General features: G+C 39.1%; 1 protein-coding gene and 2 long non-coding RNA genes across 3 annotated transcripts in view; all 3 read right to left on the reverse strand.

The window, feature by feature from the left end:
• LOC140235116 (transmembrane protein 87A-like) overlaps nt 1-13,601 on the reverse strand; it is a 63,935-nt gene that overhangs the window by 14,279 nt on the left and 36,055 nt on the right. The gene's annotated exons all lie outside the window — the stretch shown is intronic.
• On the reverse strand, nt 2,928-4,498 carry LOC140235127 (uncharacterized). The gene is made up of 3 exons (XR_011901671.1): nt 4,356-4,498; nt 3,924-3,996; nt 2,928-2,984 (listed from the first exon to the last, which is right to left on the reverse strand). It is a non-coding gene; the product is annotated as an uncharacterized lncRNA (long non-coding RNA).
• Nucleotides 5,543-7,132, reverse strand: LOC140235135 (uncharacterized). Its single transcript, XR_011901673.1, has 3 exons — nt 7,053-7,132; nt 6,214-6,453; nt 5,543-5,670 (listed from the first exon to the last, which is right to left on the reverse strand). It is a non-coding gene; the product is annotated as an uncharacterized lncRNA (long non-coding RNA).

Raw genomic sequence — 13,601 nt, forward strand, 5'->3', positions numbered from 1 at the left:
TTGCCATTCTTAAGTTTGAATTCTTTGTTTAGTTTAATTGCCCAAGCTAGTTACTCAAGCTAAGGAGATTGAAACTTTGATGGTTACTCATCTTCTCCTTTATCTGCATGTTTTCAAGTCTTGAATCTATAAGCATATCGTAATAAGGTGAAACATGGCTGCACCATTCCTCTATCGTGACACTACACGTGGGGAAAGAAACTCAGCTTTGAATTTTTTTCACAGAAAGCATTTTATCATTTGTTGTTGTTGTTTCAGAGATGTTTTATCCTGTACTGAAATATGTCTGGGGAAATAGCCGTTATCGCGCTGTTGCTGTGCTTGAAATGTTTGTCAAACCATGGTCAAACACGTGCTTTTACTTTTCACCGCGCCACGTGTGTTGGCTTCGTTGCCAACATTGCGAGGGGCGCGCTGCTACAATACTACTATGCGTTCGATAAGGAAGAAAAAAAAAAAAAAATCATGTCCTCTACCGAAATCGTAAATAGCGATGGCCTACTTGAATAGTGTTGTGATTAATACTGCCTGGTTGCAAGTTCAAATTTCAGTCAGTGTTCAAAAGTAACAAACATTTTGTTGTTTTGTTGTTGTTTTTTCTGAGCATAAGAGCTAAGAATGTGCATGCATTGCCACGATCTTAGTTGGCAGAATTCACCTATCTGCCGCAGAGCCGCTGCCTACCACCTGAAACAATCAGCATGTTTCCAGAGATAATCCTATAGAATCGGAATTTGGGATTCTGCAGAAACACGCCGATTCTCTTTGTTTGGTTTGCTTGCGCGCCATGCCTGTTGTATTCAGCACACAGCAGCGTCGCCAAGCTACATTTTGTCTCAGCATACCGGCCACGTGTATTTTCATTGGACATGTTGCATTGTGGAATCACCAATGTAGTTACATGCTAGTCTTTTTGCAGGGGTAGATTGATATGACATACTAGTATAACGAATTAATTGACCACAAATACCGCATTCGCTCGTTTATATTATAAAACTAAAAGAACGGAGAATAGAATAATTTCGTTTGCAATGCCCGGGCGTTTGACTCGAGACTAGCTGAGAAGACTGTTCATTCCTCCGTTGTTTCCCAGGCTCTTTAGGCAGATCTCAAGGAATGATAATTATGCGCGCGTGTTCTTCTGTTTGAACGCTCCCCCCCCCCCCCGCCTCCCGTGTTCGTAGAAACCCATATCTAGTACACCTGTATCTCCCCCCCCCCCCCTGCTTGCCTAATGAATGTATTACTAGTACTTCACATCGAACTTCGGTGTTATTTTATTGGTTGGCCAGCGCGCTTCGACCTCATCGGTACCAGTTAAAGGAGACCTCCGGATGATTTTCAAATTTTTACATTTGAACATATATAAATTAGTTATACTGGGTACAGAGTTTCACGATTTATAATGATTGGGATGAAAAATAAGAATGTTTTCGAAGTTTATAACAAATTGCAATGAACAAGGATGATGACATGGCAGCCTCACCATAAGAATGCATGAGATGTGGCTCAAGGAAGCAGCACAAAAGAAGAAGGCATGCATAGATTACACACAGGTGAGCTTGCAAGCATGCGGTATTGTAATGGAATGACACTGCTACATTTCTGAGATATGTGAGGCTCCTATGTCATCATCTTTGTTCAGTGTAATTTGTTTAAGGTTTTTGAAAGTACTGTTTCTCTGCTCAAGAACCACAATAAATTCTACAAATCTATACATGAAGCTGTTGATTTATGTACTACATGATGTGAAATTATGAAAATCGTCCGGAATGCCCCTTTAACACTATATTAAGGGCCTTTACAAACTCGGAAGGGGGGGGGGGGTAGTTATCGAACCTTCAGAAGTACGATCAGCATTATCGAACTACAAATAGGGCAAATAGAAATGAGTACATCTTTCTTGAATTACTGCAGAAAAATGGAAAGATTGCTTGTAGTTGTACGAATAGGAACACAGACGACTCGTAAGAACGATTTTACTTTGAAGTGGACAGGAAAAATTAAATGCAGTAAAGAAATAAATGATGATGATGATGATGATGATGATGATGATGATCCACAGCATTTGTATGGCGCCATTATCTTTTATAGAAACATTCATCTTTAATGTTACTTAATTATTCTTTTTTCTTGCTTGAAATTGCTAGCGCGCACTGTTGACCCTAACTTCTCCATCCACTGGCTGCCAGTGTAAATACATACACACACACACACACACACACACACACACACACACAAATAGTGACATATGAAGAACGTGAGCATTTAGCGATCTTTCGCCAGTGTGACCGCGGCTTTGATGTGTGCAGCACTCTTTTTTTCAATCCCTAATTTCCCGACCAATAATAACATACCACAGCACTGGAAGAAAAGAAGCAAGCTTTCAAAACTCATCGTACTTTCTTTATTTTTTACTTGCTATATTTTATTGTACACTGTATTTTCTTATGTACAATGTGATTGTTATTGAATTCAAATACCCTGATAACAGACTTCCATGTAATTTACTGAAGATCCATTAACGAATATGGTAAATTGTATAAAATTACATATACTCAGTAACGAATGGTAAATGGTTTATATACTAATACTGTAATATATTCAGTTTCAAGATTCAGTGGAATGTCTGATTCTTGCGAAGATGAACCTTGTTATACATTGTACATTTAACAGTTTTAGAGAATAGATTTATTGAAAAAAAACAACAAATGGAACTTGACTTCATTGATCATTAGCTGGACAGACGTGCAAGATACTTATAATGTTTCCATCTTTGGCATACACAATGTGTTTAAGTTTCGTTAGGTCAACACTTGTAACTGTAGGCCGAGTAACTGATTTAGCAGTGCGGAATGTGCTGCCTGTAACTGACGAATGAATTTCGATCCTGGCGGTTTCCCCCTCTGCCATTAATACTTTTGCCAGTTGGTTGTCGTGTAACATGTATTTCCCATCGATGTCGTGCAAATCGCGAATAGGTTCTGAAGAGGAAACAAGCAAACGCAAATGGAAATAAGACATAAGTCGAGCTTGGTGTCTGCACTTGGTATGAAACGACGTAGGCTCCTACTGGCAACAAGACCACTCTTAAGGACCTGTCACACCTTTTAGGGACAAGCTACGCGGGCTTGTTGCGTGTATCGATTTTCCAACACAGTGTGCGCACCTCCGGGCGGCCACGGGTGAGATACGTGCATCCGCGCGGATCTCCTGGTACCTAACAAAAAACTGATGATCGCACGCAAGGCCTTCCCGGAAAGGTGTGACGGGTTCTTTGCTGTGGTCATCATGATACCATTTGCAGTTAATGATCCGTAACATCTTTTATCGTATATACGTATAATGCATATTTGGGTCAGTGTTACTGCATGTGCTCGTGCCCCTGTTTATTTTTTATTTTTGTTAAAACACAAGAAACAAGAAGAAGAGATGGCTGACGGGGCGTACGTCTCCATAAATCGGAGCCTTCTGTTACAGAGTTTGGCCAACTTAAGCACAAGCGCCATTTTGTGCCCACCTTGCGCCCACCAAAGAAGTTCTATAATGTAATAGAGTGCGCGCTCGCATTGTGTAGAAGCGGGGCCAATACGACCCGCCGCCTTAGCAAAGTGGTCGAGAAGTCGAGCATTCGCGAGGGTACCACACGTTTCTAGTAAAGCCAACCTCTTTCGTGCGCTTACTCTATTACATAACAGAACCTCTTTACTCTATTACATAAAAGAACCTCTTTGCACGCAATGGCACCGTAGATCGATGGCCAAACTCTGTAATAGAAGGCTCTGCATTGATTTTGTAAAGGCGCCTCCCTTTTACAGAATTAATGGGGCGCCCCCAATATCTGCGTGTACATCTACTGCAAAATGTGTGCGTGTGTGAATGTGTGCGTCGATTATCACCATTGACGGGGAAAAAATTCTTACCTTTTGGAGGTGACTGCAGATCATCAGTGTTTTTAGCCTCGCAAAGCGATTGGAATGTCGTCATTTCTTGAATCTGATTTGATATGATTTGAAATATTGAAAGGGTTTAAATGGTGTCAAGGAAACCGAAATGTTGAGTGAGGTAATTCAGTGTTAATTCGATACAGCGCGCTGTAACAAATTGTGCGATAGTACCGTTACAACTTACATTTGCTATGAATTTCATGTTATGGTGGCAATAATAATTGGAGTTTCCTTCATGACCAAATTCATTTCACTTCTTATGGTTCTTCTCTTCTTGTTCTTATCACTTTAACTCTCACATTTTCTCTTCTTTTTCTTTCAAACCATTATCTAATGACAGTTTTGATGGTGGAGTTTTGTAATGAAACTATAGAACGTGCATAGCAAATAATTATGTTCATTTCTTACCCGATAGGCTTCAACGGCCGTTGCCTCGGGGTGTCTCCTGTTCAGTATTCTCTTTTTCAAAAATGACATAAAGCGTTCGAAGGAAAACATCCAGGAGTTCACTAGCGGCCCGCATTTTCTTATTGTGTCTGGGAGATGGTGTATCAGATGGGTGCATAGTGTCTGTATGTAGACATAATGTGTATATTTCACGAGGAAAAACAATAACATGTGATTCTTGGTAGTGACGTGAAAGGAAGGAAGTGATACAGAAGCAATCAAGAATATTGATGTGAGAGAAATAGGAAAATAAGACCCAACGAAACATGGAGGGCAAATTACCTCGAAGTTATAGAACAATACGACTCGCGAGCTTCGTCATGGTGTTTCCATATTCTTCACCTTTTTATTATGATTATTTTTCAATATCATTGTCATATCAAAGAGAACTGTCGGTTTTACCTTAATTGACTTTCGGAAAATATATAAACATGAAGTAGGCCTGTAATGAATGTCGAGGCAAGGCAGTTCAATTGTTGTTGTTGTTTTTTTTTTTTCTTTTGTGCGAGTATAAGGACTTAATAAGAAGAACATAACTAATATCAAATATCAATAAATTGGAGCGGGAAAATCAACTCACATCCTATTCTACACTCTTTGTTCTGATTGGACTAAAGTATATGTCTCGATGAAGATATACCAATATTGACGTATAGAAATGACAAACAAAGCTGGCAAATCAAGATTGACGAAGAAATGACTAAATTTAGAGGCAGCAACCAATCACTGTGAGAAAAGTTTGCTCAAAAGATATCATGATTTTGATATTTCTAGTACAAAGTATACCGCTGACCAAACACTGTGCATTTTGTCAATGTCATGATCAAAGGGCTACTCAACTTTTTGTTGTAACGAATCTAAGAGTGGCAAAATTATTATAAAAGAGAAATACAAATACTGAATTTTCGATACCATCGTCATTGTAAAAGGCAAAGCAGCTTAAAAAAAGACAAGTTATTTTGCGATTGATTTGAATTGATTATGGATTCATGAATGATAACATAAGATTGTTTGTCCAGTGCTTAAATTTTTGTAGAAGTATAAACTGCAGGTATACTACACGGTATAATCTTGCCTGTATGGTAAGTGGAAAATCTCTCTCCAACCGGGCCAAGGCCTCGTGGGTTCTCAGCTCTACCCTGTTCATGTCTTCGGCAGATGGTGTATGGTACGAACAAAGCTCGGTTATCACATCGAAGAACATAAACAGGGTTTCCTCCTGTTTTTTCCCGAGGCACCCCTTTAAGCCGTATTTGAGTATGCCTAACGTTATGAGCTGTTAAAAATGATTTGACAGGATGAGATTTGTTATTATTATTATTATCATCATAGGCTATTGACTACATGCACATTCGTACATCAACAGCTTTGGCGTTTCTGTCTATCCTTATCTCTTCATTCTTGCTGTTCATCCCTTTTCCTATAAATTAAATGTTCAGCTATTTTCTTGTACCTGAACGCGTGTGATGTTGCCTCCCTGTAGATGAATTTTCGTTATCTCTATCCGGTCGCCCATCCGTAAGACTTGGAGCCATAACTGGCTCCAACTCTATCTTTTGTCTGGTCACCCTTTCGCTTTTATCTCCCCTTACCCATGGCTTTCGCCACTTAATCCATTCTGTCTCTGTACTTTCCGGTGTATCACTATAGCCCTTTATTTCGTATCTACATTGTTGCGTGTACTTATTCGCTACTTTGGTTCAGACAATGGTGCTATATACCTACGGATCAAAAGCTTTAGAGGCCATTAATTTTTGTTCCACTGGCTCGCCACTCGTTACAATGCAAAGTAGATATGCGTGTGTGTGCGTGTACTAACCTGTTTCATGTCGTGGCAAGTGAGATATGGAGTGCTGACGAACAGGTTGTGTTTGGGTTTCCAGTTGATGTTGGGAGGGATGTTTATCCTGGAAACCCTGTCGTCAGCACATCTGAGTTGTGCCTTGGAGAGCGAGACATCTTGAGCGTTGAAGCTCCTTCCGAATTCTCGCTCTCCAAGTTCCGTTGCAACAGTTATATCTTTTCCGGTAATTACGCGAAATATTTTTTTTGCGACGACCTCAACATCGTTATTATTCAGAATTCAGAGAAAAAGGTAGAAAAAGAAACACAAACACAGAAACACAAGTAAATAAACATAACAATGTATACAATAGAATAGCATAATATAGGGACGCGTCTGCTGTCTGAGCCGAGTGTTTAGGATGCTGGATGATACACTTTAGGTGTTCATATAGGAGATGCAGATTAAATGTCATTATAATAATTATTATCATGACGAGTTAATATTATTGATTTTTTTAATGACACAATATTCAGACATACTTGCGTGATTGAAACAGTTGTAGTCGAAATAAAAGTATACCTTCCAAACATGGAAGAAGTCAGGCATTCGCTCAAAAAGGTGAAAACGCATTAAACTTTGGGGAGTATTACTCAGAATGAAAAATGAACATACATTGTGGGTACTTATCATGACTGTCATTGCCATTAAGTTTTGCCATAGAGTTATTCAGTATGGATGTTACATGTCTGTATACGTTGGGTCAAATCCCCAACTGCCCCATCCCCTTTTATTGATTGACTATAACAACTAAACCAAATTAATTTAAAGCTTATAGGCTCTGAGAATGCGTTGTAATGTATAAATAGTCATACCTGTATCGTATGCATAGCCTCCACTGGGTACTCTAGGTACCTGTATGTTTCCAGTGTGCTTATAAGCTCTACCCCCTTCTTCCCGACCTCTTGAGATCTTTTTTGTCGTTTCGAAGGGGGTAAAGCCTCCACCTCTCTCCCGAGGGCGACCCGCTCTTCACGATCTTGGGCAGCGGGTCGCTCACGGCGCTCATCCTTCCGCAAAGGTGAAAGTTGAGGAAGGAATCTGCGGCTCCCAAGATATAAGGTCTTATGGTATCTTTTACTGTAGGTGCCTGTTTCGGAAAAGATTTTATAGTTGTTTCAAGGCTCGTAGTCGTATTCAAGGGCACAAGGAAGAAACTCATAGTCAGCAATCAGTGTTCATTTCTTATAAAACTCGTTGAAGATTTAGAGGACACAAAAGATAACATGTTATGCACATTGCCTCCCGATCAATTCACTCCACATTCATGCTTTAGAAATGAATCCGCATCTAGAGTTGCGGGAAGAACTTCAAAGAGCGTAGCGCAAATACTTCATACAACTGCCCAATAAAATCCACCGTAGAAGGCAGCAATATTGCATATATAGGGGCCTACATGAATTCAATAGCACGGGAATAATTTTGATTGATAAAAAGTTATCAAGCGGGGATCTGATAAGTCACGGTAATTATTTGTTGATTTAAGCTACCACACTTCAATTCCATGAAAAGGATATAACGATATAGCTCATTATTCAAGTTTCCGATATCTTGTCAAAGAAAAAGTCGAAACTTCGACATTCTGTGGATTACGTTGGGTTTCATTAGATGCTTTAGGTGAGTGTAAATTAAAATGTCATGAGCACCTGCTTTACTGTGACCAGTAAGGGATATGTACCGGATTATACTGGATGACTAACAATATGAAAGGACAATCCCGACCCAGCAATAACAACATGTTTGTCTATAATGTGCTGCATTCTCTGCGGTAGACAGTTTTCACATGGGATTCATTTGGGAACCTATAGCTTGAGATCTCATTTGGACAGAACTGGTATCGGCAAATAAAGGAGATTGCTATGGCATGAGAGTGATTTAAATTACCATGGTTAAATAATTTCTATATAACTAAGTATGCTACCAAGACAAGGTATGAATCTAGATTACGTCGAGGTTACAGTATTATCTTTCCATCTATTAGTATTACAAGAATTACTAACCGTCTATTCTACAATGGTGACATGCGCCGTGTACAGAGCCAGGACCCGCCGAGTACGTAAATTTACATAAACCTTGGTTGTCGAAACAACCTAACGCAACGCATGCTTTCAGGTTGAAAGTTTGTTGCGTGCATGCGTCGAATGTCGGTACGCCTTGCTCTAGCCTCGCTAGCTCACTTATTAATGGCTCCAGATAAGCATTCAGGTTCTTAGGTGCTTTTTCGCCTCCATTTGTCAAGCATAAAAAGCACCCCCCCCCCCCCCGAAAAAATAAATATAGGACATAGGAGATATAGGATAAACGGGAGAAAGAAGAGGAAGAAGAAGAGAAAGAAGAAATTAGTGTTGATCTGACATGAAATATTCAAGCATTCCTATATAACTACATGTACATTGTATTATAATTTAATGGAGTCGGTTATTATTCACAATATTTTGTTATTACGCGAGTGCTCTTTGATTTCGCTTGCCTTTCATAGGCCTAACAGTCATCATATCAAGATAATATAACTATAGGCTATGCACATAACTTACGTGTGCGTGTGTGTGTACGTGCATGATTGTGTCTGTTCAATTTTACGGAATTTTGCCTTCAATGACCAGCAATGGAAGAATGGTGCGGAGCATGATTGTGATGTATCTACTCTCTTTAAAAAATCGAGTGAAAATTTTCACTCTTAAAAGAGTGAATACAAAAAAGAGAGAATTTAGAGTGAAATTGGAGTGAATTTTGAGTGAAAATGTTCATTTTCACTCGTTTTAGAGTGACGTCAGGGATCACTCCAAAATCTTCGAGTGATCCCTGAGGTCACTCCAAAATGAGTGAATATGAACATTTTCACTCAAAATTCACTCCAATTTCACTCTAAAGTCACTCTTTTTTGTATTCACTCTTTTAAAAGTGAATATTTTCACTCGATTTTTTTTTAGAGAGTATGCAGACAATATTATAGATGCATTGTATTTCCATACGATGTATATGTAAACAAACTGCGATAAGATATTCTTGTCTGAAATATTAAAAAAAAAGTTGATTTCCTGAAAATATATCACCAGTCCTAGCAATATGGGGTTTTTATGTAACAGTGATATTTCATGAACTTAAGTTGAACACTATATTGGAGAATATGCGTAGAAAGGAAAGACAGCAAACTTGTCTATTAGAGGGAAAAGTAAAAAGAAAAAATGATGTCTACACATACTGTAAACTCGACAGTAGTATTAAACATAATAGTAAAAACGTCTAATGTATACGATAATGCATAGAATCAAGATGTTCATTTTATCTGCAAAAAGCGTCTGTTATCAATGGATTCGCAACTTAAACCATGCGTCCTTTTGTAGATTTGTGCATGAGTTCAATCTTTATTAACACTATTATGAACAGATAATGACACCGCTTTGCTGTGTATGAAAGCGACAAGTTTTATTGGAACATACCTGGGATTAAGGTGTTGAGCATAAGCAGCCCAATCTTGTCACGGAGATATGGTGGCAAATTCATGCATCTGTGTAAACATACATTGATGTGCGTGTTGAATACGAAGTTACTTATGACAATGAATATTATGAAACGTAAGCGCTGCATATTAGAACCTATTCAGATGCATGGTAAGTATAGGATATGTCTTTATAACTTTTTCTCATAGCATAAATAGTCTTACTATCGTAACATTGCAAACGTCGGTGTTTCCGTAAACATCATCATTGAACCACACATCTAAGTGATACTTAGTTACGTAATACATTGTATATGTCATGCAATAAGGACAATGTAAAGTACATACTTTACAAGGACGGGTGTCATCGAATACGCTATGTGCAGATGGTTAAACGGATCGAAACCATCCACACAAAGCGCTAATGCCAAATGTCTCCTATCTCCACCCAGTGGCCCTCCGCGTTGGTAGAGGGATTCGAATATTTCCCCTTTGAGATTGTGTGTTCGAAGTAGACTGGAAATAGTCTTCACCTGCCCAATGCATAACGATTAGGGAGGAAACGTATCACAGGAATATCAATAACCATGGAAACGAAACATGGAACATAAGTTTTTCTTTCGTATCTGTGTATTTTAATCAAAATTCTGTATGAAGGAGTATGTCAAAGCACATTGAAAACAAACAAACAAACAAACCAAAAGGTCATGTAATACCTATCGTACAATCCCTTTCCCCCCGATACAGAAAACAAAAGGAATCTATTATAGGCAATGCGCTACGTCGAAATGAGTCAAAAGACGCAATAAGAATATATTTTTAGCTATGCCAATGTGAATGTTACAGTCTCTTAGCTCTATACAATATGATACAACCCATTTCCACATCCCAAGAAATCTTACAAACGAATATAGACTACGCGAATGATGTCAGTCCATGTTCTACTAAAAATAATGATAGTTATCATTAACCCGCAGGAAATCGCTCTCAGACTTCCGTTCAAAGTTAAAAGTTCAACATATATTCTTTGCTCAGATGAAACAATATACAGCAGTCATAATATAGGCGGCAGGCCTTTACGCTCCATCGCACGCACTGCGGCGTATAATGCCACAGCTTGGTTAAGTGAGATACATATTCTAATCACAGTCAATGAAAGTACTAGAAAGAGTATTTTACAAGATCTTAAGCTTGTGATAAGTGAATAGAATGTATATTTACGTTAAACCATCTTTGAAGCCGTGGTATTAGAGGGAGGTAATAAAAGCGCTTCCTCGCAGTCTTCCCATCCATCTCGTACCTCCTTTTCCCACATTGTGGGCAAACGTCCATATTTGCCCGACTGCCTGTTAACATCCACACAAACACAGTGTTAAGATTTTGATGATTATCATGATGTATCAGTTGATTAAGGTTTTTATTGAACATCATGCCTTAGAAACGGCTTCCAAAATATTTATCAACTCTGCGCGAACATGATAACTGGCCTGTCACTGCACAGCTGCATTGCGCAATTCGACCCGAGGAGAAGAGGTCATAATTAGGCATGCATTGTCCGTAACTGCAGTACAATACTACAAAGCCGTTTCAAAACAGCTTTGCGTTTATCTACTTCAAAAAGCTCTTACAAACAGCTTTCTGAAAACCTGTTTAGAAAACCTGTTTGGAAAGCCACAAATTTGCGGCTTTCGAAAAGGCTTTCCGAAAGGGCTTTCAAAACAGCTTTGCGTTTATCAACTCGTAAAATTCCTTGAAAGCTGTTTGGAAAACCTGTTTCTGCCGAGAAAAAGAGTTGATAAACGCATCCTAAAATAATGTTCCGGACATACCCGAAACAGCTGTGTCCGTTGTCGAGGAGCTTCTTTACCTAGTTGAACATCGAGCCGATTCGGATATATACCACCTTTTGGTCCGAAACAAAGCGATGAGGACTTCTATGGTCCGTCCACGCCACTTAATCCTGCCCAGCTCGCTCAGTGAGCTGCCCTTCCCTATACTCTCCTAGAACATTGTCTAATAGTTATCCGTATTCGTGCATGGTGTGGTTTTGATACGGCCACTAATGGCTTACTGTATTGCAGGCAGGCAAATAACGTGAAGATACAGACCTTAACGGCCCCTAATTTAAACATGTGACCTGCTGACACTTTAAAGTTAATACTTGATAGCAACAACAACTACAACTACGACGACGACAACGAAACATTTGGAAAATAAAATGTTCGAAAAGTTGTTTACCTACGAATGCTACGCATTCGTCCTCGCATATGTGGAAAGTTTCCATTGGCCCGATGAAATCGCTTGCTATATTTCGGAGAGCCCGATAATTGCCTGGTAGTGTATGGTCAGATGGCAATATCTCTTGCATGACTCTCAGTATGTCGTCAATCGCAGCCTGACTAACCTGCGCCCGACGAAACAGATAATAATGACGTACATCTGTTGAGATTGAATGCTATTAGCTCACTACAAGGATAAGGCTTACACGGCATTAACATGTAATAATCACGTCAGCCATAATTTAGAAGTATAGGAAACAACATTGTGTTGTTATGCAAATGTTGTCATTTTTGAAATGATGTCATGAACAGAAAAGAAAACTGAAATCACGTACTTTTACTATCATTCTTCCTGATATTTACCATTGCATTCCTGGCAACGCGATCGGATAATTTAAAACTAAACACATCCACAGCTTCGTGCATTGCTGAATCTAAATAATAATGTTGCCTCGTATGCAATTTTTATACTAAAGTAATACGAAATGAAGTATTTTGTGAAAGTATCTTTCCAAATGAGGACTTTCCGCCGATGAAAAACAAAAAAGAATCGAAATGAAAAAAAAAAAAAATGATGATAGAAACATACCCCCGGGTTCCTTCCAAATAATCCGAGCATGAGAGCCGAAGCTTGAAATTGGGTATAATTGCAACCCTTGTAAAGAGGCATGGCGCGATCGAATTCATGATTTCGAGCTCTTTTCTGAAGCTCAGCCCCGGTAGAAGTACGTTGATCCTTGTTATCAGCAGACATTTTGTTACATTTATTATGTTACTTGGGTTTGTTTGTCTTTTTAAAATGTTCAAATTTGCAGCGAGAGGGGGATGGTGAAGGGGTACTTGGGTCTGTCCAGCTTGATATGTTTCTGTTACTTTGTCTCATTCTTGCATTCAACGCACCTCAGGTGCGGTAACCGAGCTAACACATGACGTCATCAATAAAAACTCGCGTATAAATCACAAATCTGAAATGCGTCATCATCAATCCCAAAGTACATTGTACTACCAGTCGACTGACAATCTTCGCGCATTTCGCGCAACCAGAAACTAGCGCGAAATTAAAAGCACGTGCGCGAATACACTAATTTGTGCATGCCACATGTATGTTCCAGTATACAAGATGCACATTACAGAGTGGATCCATGAAAAGTTGATGCATGAACGACTTTCACTTTGGAACTGTCTAAACCCGCGAAAGCAGTTATAAAATTGGCCCGTAAATTCGTGAATTTAATACAACCATTTCCCCACCATGCATGCATCCGGTACATGAAACAGTGCAACACTATACAAGATTCCGGGCCATGTGTTTGGATCTTACCGGACGCATGGCTCAGTGTGGATCAGTAAAAATCTTGCGCGAAGAAATCTGTCCAAGCGCGTTTAAATTTCATTCTTATTATATTTTGTTTTATCATTCTTATTATTATAAAGGCCTGTCATCATCATGATTATTATAACTATTGCATTATTGTAATGCCACCTTCACTTGTGACGGAAATACGATATGCATCTCGTTACTTACATGTAGGTATGCAATCGTTATACCAATAGGTTCCTACGTATAGTCGTTCTTTGTGTGTGTGTGTGTGTGTGTGTGTGTGTGTGTGTGTGTGTGTGCGTGTCTGTCTGTGTGTATTTTGTGT

Source organism: Diadema setosum, chromosome 1 (genome assembly GCF_964275005.1).
Source record: "Diadema setosum chromosome 1, eeDiaSeto1, whole genome shotgun sequence".
NCBI classification, from domain to species: domain Eukaryota; kingdom Metazoa; phylum Echinodermata; class Echinoidea; order Diadematoida; family Diadematidae; genus Diadema; species Diadema setosum.